Source organism: Hibiscus syriacus, unplaced genomic scaffold, assembly GCF_006381635.1.
Source record: "Hibiscus syriacus cultivar Baekdansim isolate YM2019G1 unplaced genomic scaffold, ASM638163v2 tig00017627_pilon, whole genome shotgun sequence".
NCBI lineage: Eukaryota > Viridiplantae > Streptophyta > Magnoliopsida > Malvales > Malvaceae > Hibiscus > Hibiscus syriacus.
In genome coordinates this window covers 63,118-82,385 of record NW_024062412.1, presented here as the reverse complement: position 1 = coordinate 82,385, position 19,268 = coordinate 63,118, and the positions used below count along the sequence as shown (strand labels likewise).

General features: G+C 34.1%; 1 long non-coding RNA gene across 1 annotated transcript; it reads right to left on the bottom strand.

Moving 5' to 3' along the window:
* Positions 1–16,227: 16,227 nt before the first annotated feature.
* LOC120208799 lies at positions 16,228–18,211 on the bottom strand. The gene is made up of 4 exons (XR_005524342.1): positions 17,952–18,211; positions 17,558–17,712; positions 16,518–16,769; positions 16,228–16,436 (listed from the first exon to the last, which is right to left on the bottom strand). It is a non-coding gene; the product is annotated as an uncharacterized LOC120208799 (long non-coding RNA).
* Positions 18,212–19,268: the final 1,057 nt, after the last annotated feature.

The window sequence follows — 19,268 nt, the reverse complement described above, 5'->3', positions numbered from 1 at the left end:
TTACCCATGCTCACTATCTCGCTACGAATGCGACCTTTATAAAACTTCTCGATACAATTCTTACCAATATGGCAGATGCAATATGTCGGATATGTGTGCGGACGTGTCCACCGACTTCCTGGTTGTTCAATTGCCGCCAAAAGGCCTGTACCTCGATCGGTTATCAAGAAAACTCCATCTTCTCAAACGACATACTTATGTAGATTTGTCAAAAAGAAATCTCAAGCCTCTGTTATCTCTCCTTCAACAATGGAGAATGTAATCGAAAAGATATTTCATTGATCATCTTGTGCAACTGCTATCAACAATATATTCTTATATAGACCGTACAACCATGTTCCATCTACTTGGACCATACGTTAGTAAAAAGGAAATCCTTCTATGCATGACTTGAATGCCTAAAAAAGTATATGAAATATTCTATTTCCTTGAAGAAGTTGACATTCTAGGTTGTATGCAGGTATGGTTTGAGACTTCACTATCGTTCCCAGGATGAACCGTTTTATAGCTTGCAATAAATTTGGTAGCTAATTGTATGATGGATCTCAATCGCCATATATCAACCTCCTTGCCTTTTTCTTCACATGCTAAACCGGTTTGTATTTTATAGGATATATGAATTGGTCTCGAATAGATGCATCTAACATTGAACAATGGATTCTTGTATTTTATGCAACCAGGACCTTCACATATTTGCATATTACATCAGAGTCCAGTAGTCGATGGTCTTGTTCGATGGAGTTCTGCAAACATGTGTGAGGACCATTGTACCTTGTGATGACCCATTCATCTTGCCTCTGTATTTTGGACACTCTTATCAGCCATTTATACTTGGGACCATATTTAACAAACTTTGCATATAGGGTTTTCTAGTTGGACTCTACAACCTTGCAATCTACATAGGCTTTTATGCAATACTCTTTAATCGCCAATGTAGCTTAATTGTTTCCTCTAAATTACTTCCCAATTAATAATTCACCCGAGTTTTCAGACGATTCAATCATTTGACTTGAAGGTAAATGTGGCATCTCTGAGAATTCAGCTACCCTCATTGCATCATAATCGATCTCGTACATGTGAGGGTAGGTTGATACGATGTCGGATATCATCAATGGCCAAATCAGGTTCACCACCGTCAGAAATAGCGTCATCATCTACCAAAATGGGTTCCTCAGTTTCTTCATCTTCGCTGGAATCATCATGTATTTCTCCCCAGCGATTTTTAGCGTCATCATCAGTGATTTCGGATGATGTATGATTATTGCCCATACTTTGTTGATGTGGATGTCCCGCCGACTTCATTTGCACTTTCCAACAACACAATAAAATTATTTATCGACCTATATGTCGGGTCCTCAAACTTACTTTCGAAAGTCATTTGAGATGAATTTCCAACCACATTTCTTGACGATCCATGAACACCCCCTTATGCACCTCAAAAAATTACTCAATAACTTGAATATTTGTTGAGTCATTTAATTCAATCATGGTTCTAATATCATCATCATCTTCAAGTGGTACTGTAACATATCTGACTTGATTGGGACATACCATAAACCTATATGCCAAACCATCAATTCTAGCTCGGGTTTTTCTTTCTATGCTCTCCTTCATTTCTATAAATGTGATGTCCATTTTAATCATATTTATAAGTCTTTCAGACTGAAAAATAACACCGACCTCGTTTTTCATAATATGTCCATTATAATAGACAATCATGAAAAAATTGTTGTTCATTTTCTCTACATACAAAATATATATATATATTTATAATACAAAATACATACAAATAATTTTATAATATTTCACTTTTATTTAAATATATACTAATTACTACAATACTAAATCAACCAATACTACTAAAAATATTATAATGGTATTAAAAGAACATAAAATATATATTAACATAACAATAAATCATAAAATATTATAATAATGATTCAAAATGTTATAATAATGATTCGTAATTTAAAATAATACTAAAAAGAAAGATAAAATATTATAAAACTATATATATTAACATTTTCACTACAATAGTCAATTTTTTTTAAAGGTCAACTAAAAATATTATAAAACTATATATATATGAAGAAACCATATATATTAACATAACAATAGTATTATAATTAATATTGTTTTAACATTTTCACTACAATAATAAATTATTTTTTTGAAAGGTAAACTAAAAATATTACAAAACTATATATATTAACATAACAATAAATCATAAAATATTTCAAATAAATTCTGGTTAAATACTTACTTGAATCTAATAAAAATCTTTCAAGACAACTTCTCACTCACTCATTCGAAACAACTTGATTAATTTGCAAAAAAAGAACACAACAATATTATTTTCTTCTTACTTCTTTAATTTATATATAAAATTAAAAAAAACAATTAAATTTAAACTTACCAGACCAAAAATTTCTTACTTTCTTCTCCTGTTTTCCTACCTATCCTTTCTTCTAATTTTTTTTCTCTACACACATTGTTTTCATTCATCTTTTCATCTGTATATACTCCCCAAACTCAACACACACCTCATTTTATATAATCCACCCACCTGATGCATAATAATAACACCATTATTATTGTTGAACTATACACCTAACCCATTAATTCGGTAACGCTCCCACCCACCTCTGACGCTCGAATCAGAGACCTCTACCACTCGAATCAGAAGACATATAGCACCAAAGATTCATTGTATGCCATGAGTCTTCATGGATGAAGACGCGTTGCATTCATGGAGTCTTCTCAAGCCAAAGACGCATTGCATGCACGGAGTCTTCATTGAAGACGCACGGATTTCTTGGCGTCTTTGTATATTACTTTAGCAAATGGTCTACTTGGGGGTGGGGAATTGGGACGCATTATTGTGGCCACCCGCAACACAAAGGTGGTGGTTCCCCATGAGCATATAATATTTATATCTTTGAACATAAATAATTTATTTATGTTTAAATATAAAATTATAAATTTTAAAATATGTATAAAATTAAATCATTAATATGAAATATGAATAAATTATTTAAGTTATATGAAAATTTAAAATTTTTAGATATGATTTCTCTAAACATCCCTCAATCTACCCTTTTAGTATGTTGTTATAATATTTAAAATTTTAGTTTTTAAATATTAAAAAGGATAAAGATTAAATAAAATTTGTAAGTGATGTCAACTAAAACTATACATCTTTTATCTATCTAGGTTTCAATCAACTCTAAAATCTTAATTTACATCTATGATTATGCTCGAGTTTCAGTTGACTTACTTCATTGTAAAACTCAATTATTTGATACATCATCATAATGATCTATATGATTCACATTTTTCAATTCATCTATGTCATTTTATTTACGATTATATAGATCATACATTTCAAAATTGAATAAAATTATATATATATATATATATATATATATATATATATATATATATATATATTCTACTTCACCATGTAAAATTATTAAACTCTACACTAATTTATAATCATATTTAAATAAATGAATAACTTAAATTTAATTAAAATTTATAACCATAAACAAGTATTTTTCTGACGATAAAATACATTCTTTTCCTATTTTACCGTCAAAACCCATCTTCCCATCCTTCCTCCTTCTGTTTCAGACAGAAAAACTCGTCATCTCATCCTCACTTATTCATCGATCTTCTTGCTTATTTTACTACCCTTATATCTGCCATTGCCATTAGATAGGTATGTACTTGTTTATCATTTATTCAAACAAATTCTTGTAATATATTGATGTTTATCATTGCTGTTCCATTTTATCTTTAGGTTGGCAACTAAGAACAGCTATTCACGGATAGCACCTTCTGTGGAATTAGCTTCTGTGGTCAACTAGGTAATCCAAACTGGTTTGACTCCAAATTTATCAGATGCACACACCATTAATGGTTACTCAGGACCGGTTTCAAAGTTGATACATTGACCAGAACCCGATACGCTACAATCACACCCAGTCCCTAATTCCAACCACAATGACCAGTATACCTCTAGTACGTTCAACATCATTGACGTTCACTACATTTCGCCATTGAGGGTGGGATTAACAACCCCTCCTTATTTTCTCGACACCTCTAAGAACAATGTTTTCTTTAGACACTAAACTAATGCCAGTTAATTAATTTAAGAAAATTTTACGGATAACGAAATCAATACCCATATTGTTAAAGTTAATTCTTCCATTAGATCTGGTAAATTAATACCCATAAAAAGTATTTACAGACAATGAAATCAAAGTCAATAAACTCAACAAAAAGAGAGATGTGAATGAGAGATTGAATATAAAATTGAAGGGTAAAGAACAATTTTTTTTTAAACAAGTATATCTAATGGCAGAAACAATTGGTAGTAAAAAAAATCCAAGATCGGAGATTAAATGAGGACAGGATGATGAGTTTTTCTATCTGAAACAAAAAGACGAAGGTTGGGTGTAGAGACATTTACATCTTGTTTTAGCTCGGTGGAAACAAAATGCTTTTCCTAAGGATTGTATCAAATAGAAATAGAGAACGAAGTAACTAGAAAAATTGTTCTATTCTAATCCCACTCTTCTAGAAGGATCATCTAGAAAGCGAATTGTTTTGAATGCATTCAGACAGAAAAGCTAACATAGATGTTATGGGCCGAATTCTTATTCCATTTCGTTCCTGCCTTAATTTATTTTTTTATTTTTATTTCTTTTTTTTTTGTTTTTTGAATTTCTCCATCTTCCATAAAGGAACCGAATGAAACCAAAATTTCATGTTCGGTTTTGAATTAGAGACGCTAAAAATAATGAATCAACGTCGACTATAACCCCTAGCCTTCCAAGCTAACGATGCGGGTTCGATTCCCGCTACCCGCTCGATATTCGAATTCTATTTGAGTATTTATTAATTCAATTCAACAATGCTAATTGGCAATGGATCGGAGATGGGTCGGGTGGAGTTTCATCCGCCCCATCACCCGCGGTCCAAATCTCCATCCACACCATCCATCACCCACCAAAAATTTCATCCATATCCGCTCCATCCATCATCCGCGGGTGGAGCAGGTAGAGCGGATGAGAAATGGATGATACTATGAACAAAACCTATTTTTACATCCTAAGCTCAAATTCTTCTATCATTCATAAAACATTGATACTCAAACATTCATAGAAACCAAAACATGAAGAATAAATTTTCATCAAATTCAAACAAAACCAAAATGGAACACAGTTTATATAGTATTGTGCACTATGTTAATATCGGCTACAATGCACACATTTTGCTTTCTCTTCACCATTCACTGTCACCTTCTCGAAGTGATTCCAAACTGGTGATGTAAGTTTTCTGGAAATACGAGGTGGTATTTGAGGTAGACCCATGCTGGCCATTGAGGATTTGTTTTGAGCATCATTTGAAGCCATTTTTGCTGCAGTTTCAGGTACCTCCTCAACTAGTTTCAGTTCAGGGCTTACACTAGGAGTTGGAGATGAAGATTGCATGAGATTATGGATGTCAGGAGATGAGCCTTGAGTTAAAGAGGAGATGAGCCTTGAGTTAAAAGAGGGATGACATAGGATTTTGAGGTGCTACTATCTGATGTATCTCCCATATCCATGACTAAAAAAACCAAAAACAAAACTCACACTAATTACTAAACAATTGCAGATCGAACTTACATGAATATAAAATAACAGATTGAACTCAAGTGAATTAATAAAAGAGGAGAGAACTTACATGAATGTGTTGAGGAAGTGAAGCACTGAAGCTTGAGAATATCAACCTTCGGATAGGTTTAAGATTTAAGAACAAGGATGTGCTTAAGAACACAGTTGTGCATGCTACATATTGTCAGTGGAGTTACAATTCTAATACGGTGGTAATATGCCGCAAGAGGGTTCTGTAGCAAATTTATCATAATACACAATTAAAATAATAATTGTAGTAAATTTAAAACGAATAAATTTAGATAATATTTATCATACTACACGTGATTTACATATATTTATCTATAGTTCTTCCCGATGATAATGCAGTTGATGGGACATAAAAAATGGAGTTGAAGCTAGCATGGTTGCATGGGCAGCTCGGATTTTAATTCACAGACAATATGTTATGGGGTAGTGGACTGGAGCATGCATTTCTTTGTCAAGGGATGGATATATATATATATATGGATGGATGGATAGATAGATATATTAATGGGTGGATGGATGCTGCGGGTGATGGGTCGGGTGATAGGTCAACAAAATTTCATCCATATCCGACCTGACCCATTACCCGGTCCATCCATCACCCGCCAATTATCCGTTTCACAGCGGGTTTTCATCCATTTATTCGGGGTGGGTGGGTGGATAATCCACGCACCCATGGATAATTACCAGCCCTAGTTGGGTGGGTTTTGATGGTTAAAAAAGGGTAAACAATGCTGATAGTTCCCTATGTTTTCGGTATTACCGATTTTAGTCACTAAAAAATTAAGGGGAAAATGCTATCTAACATTATCGATCCATACGATTTTAGTCCCTCCTCCGTTAACTTACGTTAACCATTAACGGAATTAATAGGTGGTAATTAAAAATTAAAAAAAAATCACGTGCTCTTCTTCTTCTTCTTCCGTTATCCTGGGCTACCTTCTTTCTCCTCTTATTCTTCCATTAACCTGGGCTTTCTCCAATACTAGCGTTTCATCAAACTACTCCTATTCATGTGGCAACATCTCCGGGTATGTGTACTTGCAAGCATTGCATTCAAGTTGGCTTGATAATAGCTTCGATTCGATTGTGTTAGTTTGATATAAAGCCTCGGTGCCATTGAGTGGCCATTAAAGAGGTTTAGAGTCTTTGTCTCACTTAATGGATGAGGTTGGCTTGAGCAGTTTGACTAAACGCTTTCCGGAGTTTATTTTACAACACATATGCAAATTACTTAATACCTATATTAATCATTTAAAACACTTAATAAAACATTCTTGTTGGCAATATACACAACCTCGATATTAATTCCTGCCTGCATAGAAAATCGGCTGCATGCTACAACGTTGTGATGACACTGGCACTGTAACCCCTCAGGCCGATGCAGGTAATTTGATCCGATCTGGGTTGTCACATTAGGGCCACCGGAGCGACCCACCGTAAAAATAGCGGAAATTTTAAAACTTTTTATCAGAACATGTAAACTCATAAAATCATTTATCAGTATTCAAAAATAAAACAAAATACAATCTACATGCCCCCTAATCACATGTACTATACTCTGCAAGCGACGCCGGAAAAACTCCCTTACGGATGTCCATAGTTACACTGTTTCAATCCTTTTTAACCTGCAATGGTGAGTAATATAGTGAGCTTCGGAAAGCTCAATAATACAGAACTACCAGATGATGCTATAGGTCATACAGATAAATAGGAAGCCATATAATTTTCTTATTGAATCAGACGTATACCGATTTTCAAGATAATCTGGGGTTCCTTTGGTAGTTCATCGAGTAGAAGCCATGAATATATCAATTCATAGGAGGCATTCATAGTATGACATTTACAGGAGATCGAATAGGATGTCTAGTGTGTTCCAATCAAAACCAGTGAAAAGATATAAATCTTTTAAAACTATAGTTGAACCCCAACCAAACTCCATTATGCAGTTCCCCAGAACTGCGTCCGTAGGGCTTACCCTAAGCACATAGTAAAAGGGAGCCAACCTAAGGATATTCCTTGGAGCCTATGGGCCTACCCAAGGGTATCATTAGGTCCATAGGGTTACCCTAAGAACACAACATACTTCAGAATCATATCCATATAAAAATCTAGTAGAAATCAGTTTAGCCATTAATCGTAATACCTGGATCGTGATCCAATAATATGTCATAATCGTGATAAAAAAATAAATCGTATAACCAATTTCCACCTGTACACCATAAGTAGTCAAATGATTAACCCAAAGGAGTACCTTGGGGCTTGAGATCCTACCCAAGGATCACCTTAGGTCCGTAAGAAATTTTTAGCTTGATCAGAGTTGTATCTCCAGTCTACCCATCGAGTAACCATGGTTCATAAACCAGTAATTTCCATGATTCCATAAATCAGGAAAAGTTCATATTTTTCGATGAAAACCAAAATCGGATATCATATACCATGTTGCCATGGTTCATAAACCAGTAAATCAATATTTTCGTTAAAACTTATTTTAAAACATATAAAACCGTCATGTAGTACATATGGAACACACTAGAGGATCCAAGTATTTTTTAGAGGTATTTTGTAGTTATCAGTATGGATAACATGAACTTGTGCAATTTGATCGAATTACAGGAACGAGGTCCTATTGGAGAGAATCAATTACTAACCGATCTAATCAGACATTTAAGGTTGATACTTTAGAATCTCACTATGTTTTCATGTGCATCAGGAAAGTGTTCAAGAATGCACGGAGTGATTTGAGTTGATAAAAGAGAAATGAAGATTCAAGACATTTACAATCCATGTTGTTCGATCGGTTTATTTAACAATTCGAACTGAACAACTCTCAGAATTAATGCATGTCGACTCGTCAATATGTTTCTTTTCCAGGGTATTCACTCTTTAATACTAACAATTCTTGTCCATAAATAATCTTCGTAATGAACGATGAATAGATTTTCAATGGTTTTTATTTCATTTCCACGTTTCAATGATATCAGGAAATATTGACTTACTTGATTCATGGTTCATGACCTATAAGGACAATTCATCATGTAAGTTCAACAGTGTTTCCAGACTCATCCAAATAACTTATTTAATCCTCGGTCATTGAGGTTACTTAGTTCATTTAGAAATCAAGTTTATCCTGGTTACTTTAGAGTTTTTCAGAGTAATTCAAACGTTTCTGAATTTCGGATACATATTGTACTTCATTTCAGTTCAATTTAGTCATATAATAAAGGTATTCTGGTATTCGTGGTTGATTTGTCTCACGAATATCCACTTCTTAGTACCGAATGCACTCTTGAGTTGAGTTGAGCTGAGTACTTCCAAAATTATCATCGATCAAAACTTGAGGAGATGAACAAGGATTCAAGTGATATCTATGCCATTTAGGTACGAATATACCATTAGTGTTGATCAACTCACTTAAGCTGAGTTCCATAACTTTTAAGGGTAGTACAATACCCATGTTTATTTGGATTCCTTCATTAATCCAAGACATTTACTTAGTCTAGGTCATAAGGGTATGTTGGTTATTTTGGTGCTCAATTTTATTCCATTCATTTCAGAGCTCAAGAATATCCAATCATTCCTGAGCTTGGTGATATTCTTGGGTCATTTCCATTCTAGGGGTATTTTGGTCATTTTATAGATCCAGTATATTTAAATCATTCCCTTCCGTTTGACCTTATTATTTAATCCGCCCTTATCATCTATTTCAGTCTTTTCAAACAATTCTGATAAAAGAGCACCATCGATAAATTATTCTTCAGATATTTACTCATAACTCGGAGATTTTCGGGTCAGGTGCCTTCTCAAATGTTACAAACAGGTAATCGGGAATTTTTTGTACAAAGACATGATCCTAACAATTTAAATATGTAATTTATTAGGTTAGGTACGAATTCTCAGGGTACTTTCTCATTCAGAGTCAACTCGGACTATATTTACCTCTCAAGGGCATTTTAGTAATTCCTTAATCTGATGATTTTTTGTATTAAACCGTTTAACGAAATTAATGAGAATTTAATAAATCTGAGGGCATTTTCTTTTCATATTACTCACAGTACTAGACATCATTTCTTATGTGTCTTCCCATTTCCTTTATATAATTCAATAGAGTCTTAACCAATTTATCACTTAAACATGATTCGGTTCGAGTCCATCCATAATCAAACATGCATAATAGACCAATTATATACATCCATGCATTTACTCATTATCAACATGTTCCATAAAGCATGCTAAGAGGTAGTAAAGTATTACCTCAATTTTCGTGTCATACTGATTGACCATTTAAATTCCATTTGAACGCCCTTGATCTTTAATTCAACTTCCAATAATTCTTCAGATATACAACAACAGAAATTTCATCAAAACAGAGCTTAATTGCGTAAAACGGAGCTTAATTTCGAAAATTTTGACTTTTTGGTCAAAGTCAACAATCAATGGTCAACAGTGGTCAACAGTAAACGTCTCGGTCCAGGCGGCTTGGCTCGGCTCAAATGGCTCCCCAGGCTTCCAGACAAAGCCCACTCTTAGCGTGCGGTATCGTACAATGTCCGAAAAATTCCACAAAACTTTCTAAAATTATTTTAAGGCATTTTGAGACACTTACCAAGCTCGGTTCACAATTTTGAACAGCAGAGAACTCGATTTCAAAACTTCGAAAACTTTGACTTTCTCACCCTTTCACGCACCGGTGACGACGGAGACAAGAAGAACACCGGCAGACTCGAAACAATACAAGGAACATGATAGTGCAGGAGGTATCGAAAATGGGTGGTCGGATCGACCTGAATTGACGAAAAACCAATGGCGATCGAGTTAAAACCGATGATACTTTCGATTGAAAATTACAACAAACGATGTCGATTAATAACGAGAGGTTTGGGGGTTTTTTATTCTACGGTCGATAATGAACACGATGGTGGTTTCGAATCGACGAACGGTGACCGGACGATGAGTAGATCGTAGCACAAAGGAGGGTCAACGGGGGAGGGAAAATGAGAAAAACTCTCTGGAAAACAAATGGGGAGAGAGTTTATAATTCTCTCCTAAAGAAAAATGGTTAAATTATGGGTTTGATCTCCAAATTCCTACACTACCTAAAATGATCTACCAACTTTGCGATTTTTACAATTTAATCTTCAATTTCTTTCAAAATATCACTTAAATTTAATATTTTAAAATTTCTAATATTTAGCCCCTAAATTGGGGTGTGACAGACACCGCAACTACAAGCTTGATTTTTCAGAACCCTAAACCATGACATAAGCACACATCTGGCGCTTTCGATCGAAACAACTGATAGGAAACTCGTTGCTGCTGCAGCTGCTGCGACTGATTTAAGCCGACAGATGAAACTCGAGACTGCTGGAAGGGAAAGGGAAGCCTGATAGAGAGTTCGAGATTGATATGTAGGAAAACTTCTTCACGACTCAATCCATTGCTGCTTCCGTTAGAATCCTCAGCTGAGTCTGCGCCTCCATTATCTATGTTGGCAGGCACTTGCATCAATGACACCACTGATTGTTTCATTTCTAATTGGAGTCAATTAACGTTATTGATGTCCCTACTGTTATTGCAGTTATTGTTGTTGTTGTTGTTACTTGTTTTGTTTGTGATGGAAATCGAACCGGGTGGACGGTGGGTTTGAGGATCGATCCCTCGTCTATACAACTTCTTTTGATATGAATGTTCCAGTAGTTCTTCATCTCATTGTTCGTTCTTCTCGGCAACCTCTTAGCAATCAAAGACCATCTGAAACAAAAATAGAAGGCTACCCGGTTGAGATTTTAATGTGATTCACTCATATAATCAAGGAAAAATATGAGAAAAGAACTTACTTATTGCCAAGTAAGCTGTGAAGATTAATAATGAGTTCATCTTCTTCTTCAGTGAAGTTTCCTCTCTTGAGATCAGGCCTCAAGTAGTTTATCTATCTAAGCCTACAACTCTTCCCACATCGAAGCAAACCTGGAAAAATCAGTACACGTTAACCCTAAAAAAAGTTGAAAACGCTTCACTGCAAATGAACATATGATGATATGGAAAACGAACAGACCAGCTGCTTCGGGGAGAGATCTCCAACAGCATTCACCATGAAGTTTGATGTAGTTAATGAGTCGCTCGTCTTCTTCCCTTGTCCATGCACCTTTTTTGGTGTGTTCTTTCTCGCAACAAGGAGCCATGAGGAATATATGGGAAAATGATGATGAATTGAAAAAATGAAGTGGGAGGGGAATATAAACTGATTAAATGGCGTGCCTGCAAATGCAGTTGAATCAGGGCCCTTTTTGTTTTGAAGAAGAATGAGAAAAGACCACGTGAAGAAGAAGAAGAAAAGAGCACGTGAATTTTTTTAAATTTTTAATTGCCACGTAATAATTTTGTTAATGGTTAACGGAAGTTAACGGCGGAGGGACTAAAATAAAACGAATCAATAATGTTAGGGACCATTTTCCCTTAATTTTTATAACCAAAATCGGTCATACCGAAAACATAGGGGACTATAGGTATAGTTTACCCTTAAAAAATTGTTTTACCGTGAATTAGAAAAATATTTGTTTATGGGTTATAAATTTAATTAAATCTAATGGTTATAAATTAATGTAAAATTTATTAGTTTACATAGGGTAAGTAGAACCCATTCCTATATATACATATTGAACAACTTCTACCTAGGGGAAGGAAAGTTTTTACTCCTAATGATATTTTTTTGGTTGCAAAGTGAATGAAAAATGTCACAACAAATTTTTGGCTATACGACTTTTTTAGGAAAATAAACGATTTTTATAAAAAAAAAGATGGGAGTCGCCACTAATCATTTTTAAGGTGAGATTGGAACACCTAAAACTAGTAGGAAATTTAATAAAACATTTTATTTTTATAAAAAATACCATTTTTTTTTGTCTGCGAAATCAGAGATCAGGTTCGGGAGTCAGTTACGCGTGGTAAAGGATTAGCACCCCGCAGCGTCCAAAATTGGTACCTAATCGATTACCCCATATTTTAAAATTGGAGATTTTGAGTTCAAAATATTATTTAATTTAAAATCCACTATGTATGCAAAGTTCGAAAAGGATGTCGACTTACCAATATCAATAACAACCACCCCAAGCAAAAGTGAAAGCTTCGTTACCAACCCCAATAAATAAACATCACCTTAATGATTTTAGAAAACATGATGAGAGTTTTGAAAAGGATGTTAATTTACTTCGACAATCTACAACGGTCACCCCTGGGCAAAAGCGGAGGATACAATATTAACCTATAATAAATGAACATTGCCTTATTTAAAAATAGAAATGCAGTCAAGCAATCGGTTATGGAACCTAATTATACTAAATTAATAAATCAAAGCTTCTCTCAAACTTAAAGTGTCAAATTATGAAATTTAAAAAACATAAGGGATTAAACCTAAAAGTGTAAGCTCTAATATTAATCCTAATCACTTTTAGTGAATTATTGAATCGAATAGTCAAAATGGAACCTTGAACATAAACGAAGACCAAATCGAAAATTCTCCTAAATTACAGGAATAAGTGAAATTAAACCTAAAATTGAGGCTCTACAATATTAATCTAGTCAATCTTAACCAATTATTTGATTCGAATAATTAAAATGGAATCTCGAGCAAAAACGAGGATCGAGTAAAAAAATCACCTAATTTAAGGATGAATGTGAAATTAGGCCTAAGATGGAGGCTCTAATATTAATCCTAATTAATTTTAATCAATTATGAAATTATTCATCTAAATTAAAAAAGCTCTAAGGACCAAATCGAAAGGAATCTAAATTCAAAGAATAAATTAAGGATACAAGTGATCTATCAAGGATTAAATTAAAAGGATAAAATAATTAAAGGCAATTAAAATATATAAAAAATGACTAAATTGAAACAATTTAAAAAATAGAATTAAAATTGAAATATTAAATAAATGACTAAAATGAAAGAAATCAGAATATAAAGCTTAAATTAAAACAGTGCAGAAAATTAAAAGCTAGAATTTAAAGGACTGAAATGTAAATACCAGAAATTTAAAGGCATAAATTAAAGGTGTAGAAAATTAAAGGCAAAAAAGTAAATAACAGAAAATAAATCAATCGAATAAATTTAGAAGTTAGGGGTTAATAATTAGAATTTTACCCGGATCATAAATAACGCGAATCATACCGTAGGGTGTGTCAACGCGAAGTCGTAGAATAATTCGTATACATTTTATAAAAGTTATAAGTTAGAAGTTAGAAAATTAGCGCGTTAGCGGTTAGAAATTAGCAAAGTTAGCAGTTAAAAAATAGAATTTTACCCGGACCATAAATATTGTGAATCATACCCCAGGGCGGGTCACCACATGGTCGTATTAAAGTTTATATTCGAAATTTAATAACAGGAATCAAAATGTAATATAAATAAAAAGGTAGCCAAATATGAATAAACAGTGACCAAAATGCATAAATTGAAACTATCACATCATATTCGTAAATAAAATAAAGACACAGAATCGATTAGTGGCTAAAATAGAACAAAATAAAAATCAGTAACTAATTTTAAACAAATGGAAAAGCAAAATAGTGACTAAATTAAAGCAAAGCAAAACAGAGTGTCAAAATCAAAGAAAATAGCAAACAAGGACCTAGTGACTGAAATGGAAGAATTCGACTAAGATATAGGGACCTAAGTGGGTATTAACCCAAAACTAAACCTATATATTCATGTTTTAACCATATTTGGCTAAAACAATTAACCCAGCCAATAAAAATCTTTCCTCTTTCCTTTTTCTGTAACAAAACTCCCAAACCATACGGTCGGTCACTCCATAAAAGCCTAAGGCTTTCAACGTCGGCCACTACTATGATGGCCACGCTACCCTTCGACCGAAAACCCGAGCAACCAAGGAGCCCGAGCGCCACCAAAAAATGACCCTAAGCCCCACTCTTTTTTTTTACCAAACTCTCCTCCCCGGCCCAAACCTCTAAGAACCGAGACCCCCCTAAGCTTCCGATGTGCAAGCCGACGACCTAGACTCCACCAAAGGACGCGAACGGCGAGGGTAAGTCACTTTCCTCCTCTATTCTGTTTTTTTTTTCTTTACCCACATGCATCAACAAAAAAAACGAAAATGAAGAAACCTATAATACCTTTCGAAGGAAAGGTTTTTGCCTTTTGATGTTTCTTTTTGATTTTTTTTCTACGGGTAAAAATTACAATGGGGATTTTGATGGGTCTTATATTTCCCTTTACAAGTGAAAAACAGAAAAAAAAAAAAAAAAGAGATTTTGTTGATTTATGTCCTTTCTTTTGTCTTGCATGGCCGATTTGGCACTGGGGGGCTGTTGTGGCTTGGAGGGACCACTGTTGGGCTGATTTGGTCCACTGGTCGCAACATGGCTACTGAATGGGGCATGCTTATTGCCGACGTGGGGAGCTATTCACGTGACTATCGTACGTGGTCACTGATGCGAGCTACTTGGAACCGTTCGGGACCACTGCTGGGACGATGATGAGGTGGCACGGAGCAGGGGTCACGGGCTGCTGCACGCTCATGTCGTTGGGGTTACATGTGGGAGCCGAAAGGTCATGGCTGGCGGCGGCTAGGATTAAACGAATCAGTAAGGGTTTTTGGTTACCCTAAATATGTGGGCTCGTTGGGCTTGATGTAAATTTAATGGGTTGCTGGTTATGAGTCTATGGCTATTTGGGTCTGAATGTTTTTGTAAGAATGGACATTTATTTTGGATTTTTGATATTATTTGGTATTTTGGTTGTAAGTAATAACGGGCTATAATTTGGACTTTAAACACCTAAAATGAATAGATAGTTACTTAAGGTTTACAAACACTATATGTTGGAAATTTCTCAAAACCCGTTGATCCATTGCAAATATTCCATGAACTAATTTTCATTTCCACCGCCAGTGCCACTTAAATTAATTTGATCTCAAAATCCGAACTTAAAAATCAATTCGATCTCGAAATCCAAACATTTTTAAGTTGATTCTCGATTTCCTTCAATCTGTCTCGAAATGTTCAGACAAAATTCAACTATTACAGTGTTATTTTATCCGGATGACGAGTGGTGGCACGTGACATATTATACCGTATAATAATATAAAGGCTTTTAATAAAAAAAATGTATGAGCATATATAATTTAGTTTTTGTAGTATATAAGGATATAGTTTGCATGTTGAGTATCATAGCAATATAGTTTAGTGGGTATATAGTTTTCATTAAAGATCATATATCATGTCATATTATATAGCTCATTAGATTGTTACATGTTACATAGTTCATTAGGTCATTGCATATTATATGTTATGTAGTTCATTAGGTAGTTGCATATATATTGCGAAAAAGATAAGCAGTAGAGGGTTCGGGTAGTAGGTTATACATTTCAGCATCTGAAAATGAAAGAGGATGAGAAGAAAACAAATGCCTGCAAGAGTATATCTAAAGAAAAAAAGCCTACAAGAAATACAGCAAATGGAAGTCCAACAATCTACACGTTTCCTATTTAAATAATCGAATTATCCAGGAAGATTAGCTCGTATGATAAACCCACAGCATAACATATCAGTACAGACAAGGTTCCTGCATGCTCCATTGCGGAAATCATGAAATACCCTGTTACGATGGTCTTGTAGCATCTTTGCATGTATATAAAAGCAATAATAGCCAAGTTCTGTAATTTTCTTGGCCAACAACTCCACTCGATTTACCGAGTTGCAGAAAATGATTGATTGGTTTATTTGCAGCTGTATATAAATATATTCACATACCATGAAAACAAAAGGAAAAGAGAGAAGATTAGATAAGATGTTTATTCAAGGGAAAACCTTAGGGAAAAGAGTATTTAAGCAGTGGACTTTCTGTCTTTCTTCCACAAAAGCATAATATTGTGTAATACCCTTTAGGGCAAGTTCATCCGTTAGATTAATAATATAAGGTTTTTGTAGATATATGTCTTTAAAGTCCATAACTGTAACTGGATATGTGGCTGAAAACATCAAAATTTGGCGATTTGCTGTCTGAAAACAAATCAGCTGCTCTACAGAAGGTTGAAACTCAGGAGACAGAAGTATATCTGCCTGAAAGAAACCAAAACACATAACATCAAACTGTGCAGATGAAAAAATTAAAACAAGTACACTACAAGACAATCAAATACCTTCCATTTTACAGAAACCTCTAAGAATTATTATGCTGATGACTCAGCTTAATTCTAGTTGAAGATATAATTTAAGGGAAGATATAATATAATATAATATAAAAAGAATAAAAAATTCAGTGTAGTAATATTAGAACTAAAGATAGAAGTGCTCAATCTTTACAGAGAAATAGACATGGGGACACGGGGATCTAATGAAATTAGTACGCACAAAAATAAATAAAATAAATGCAGCCGCAACCATCTTCACTAACTTCACATAGTATATCAGTTAAATTTTCCAAAGAAAGATAGAATAATGGGTTCGGTAAAGATTGAGCATTTTATCTTTAGTTTCTCATATTACTACACTGAATCAGTATTAGGAATTATATTTAAATTCCTCAAGCTAAAAATCCCAAAACCAATGCAAGAACTTGGACCATTGGATAGAATACAGTAAACCGTTGTGAAGAGAACAAGGTGCACACTAAGCACTAAAACTACTATATTGCAGTAAATAAATGTATTGTGTTTTTTGTTTGTCTTGTACATATAGAATAAAATTACGCCATATATTCTAATAAAAAATCTTAAACTCTGTTCCAGTGTATCCAACAAACCATGCAATTTTTTTAATTTGCTGAACAACTTCTGTACGCACCAATTTTTTTTTTACCCAAAAAAAATATATTACAAAAAATATTTTAAAATGCGAAAAGCCCATACCCTGCTGCCCAAGCACCACCCACGAGCAGACAAAGGTCAACTCCCCATCCAGTCACCCATGCCCTGCTGCTCCACGAGCACACAAACCGGGGCTGTTGCCCATCCTCCACCGAGCAATCCCATTCCCTGCCCATACCTTGCTGCCAAATACACATCTACCAACAAGCAATTATTTTTATTATCTATACATATGTAATGGGTATAAAACCCAATCAAACCAACAATGTCAAGGGGATTTTTTCGGAGAAATCAAACAAAGAAAACTAGAAGTTTTACAGTCATGAAATTTTATTAAGGTATTCGAATGTTTTTTTTTCTTTCGTTTAATAATCTCTCTATGCTATTTCTAGAAAAACAAAAATAAAATAAAATAACGATTTAGGAGAGAGTTTACCTTGCCCGGTCGGTTGAGTCCCGCCGCCGGGGTGTCTTCGTTGTGAAAGGAGAGCATCGGAGACCCTTTTGGCCGTTTAGGGTCGTGGTCTTAGTCTCGGTTTAGGGTGGTCTAGGGCCGAATCTGGCGAGATGTGAGTGCGTGTGACTAACACCAGCGTAGGAGGGCCACCACCGGCGTGTGGTGGCCGAGCTTTGTCTTGGTTTCGGCGTGCAACGCCGTTTGGAGTGAGGAAGAAAAGGGAGAAGGGGATAGGGCTGCTTTCGTGCAGAAATTATTCTGGGAAGGGGGAAGGAATTGATATTTAAGGCTTTTTTGGGTAAATCACGGTAAGGTCCCTATACCTTTAGCGTGTTTTGCCTTCTGGTCACTATTTTAGGGTTAAATCACCCTTTTGGTCCTTTATGTTTAAGGTGATTTGTGTTTCAATAACTTTTTAGAGTTAATCGTACATTAGGTCCCTTCAAGTTTAGCGTCTTTTGCGTTTTGGTCCCCAATTCTGTTTATTTTCAAGGATTTGCGAATTGAATGTATGATTTTACATTATTTTAATTTAGTCCTCTGATTGGATGTATTATTTTTGTTCGAATTTGGCTACTGATATTTATGTTATTCCATTTTAGTCCTAAATTTATTGTTTTATTATGATAACGGTGTTTCTATTGTGATGTTTTCTTGTTTCATGCTATAATATTTGTTTTATTAATGTTTAGGATACCCATGTTACTTTATAATCATTTTGTCACTATGTTATGAGTGATTCATATGTATATTGTTTATTTGTATCATTAAAGTGTTTTATGTTTTAAATATTTATTTTACTTGTATTATTTTACTTTATTATGTACATAGGATTGTATGTAGAGCATGGTGTAAATATTTTTTTTCATTTTTGTTATATTTTAGAATAAATATTATGTTTTATGTTTAATATAATATTTAGAAAATATGTACCTATTTATAAAGTATAATAACGTTAAAATAGTCTTAAAATTATTTTTTAGTCCATATGTGTATTTATATTTCTTTAAATGCCTCAATGAACCATATTTTATTTTTGTTTAAGAGCCTCATTAGCATAGCTTAATTGATTACATAATTGGATTAAGGGCAATATTTATGTATTTTAAAATATTAAGAAGGGACAGTCTTAAGATAACTAAATGTCATTTTCTGATATTTTAAGATAAATAAATATCCCACTAGAAAAACCTAAAATTTGATTGCATTTAAAATTAATTATTTTTGAAGGGAAAAGGAAATATTTAGTATTTTAAACTTATTGAGACAATTCGTCTAATTTTATTAGGGATTAAG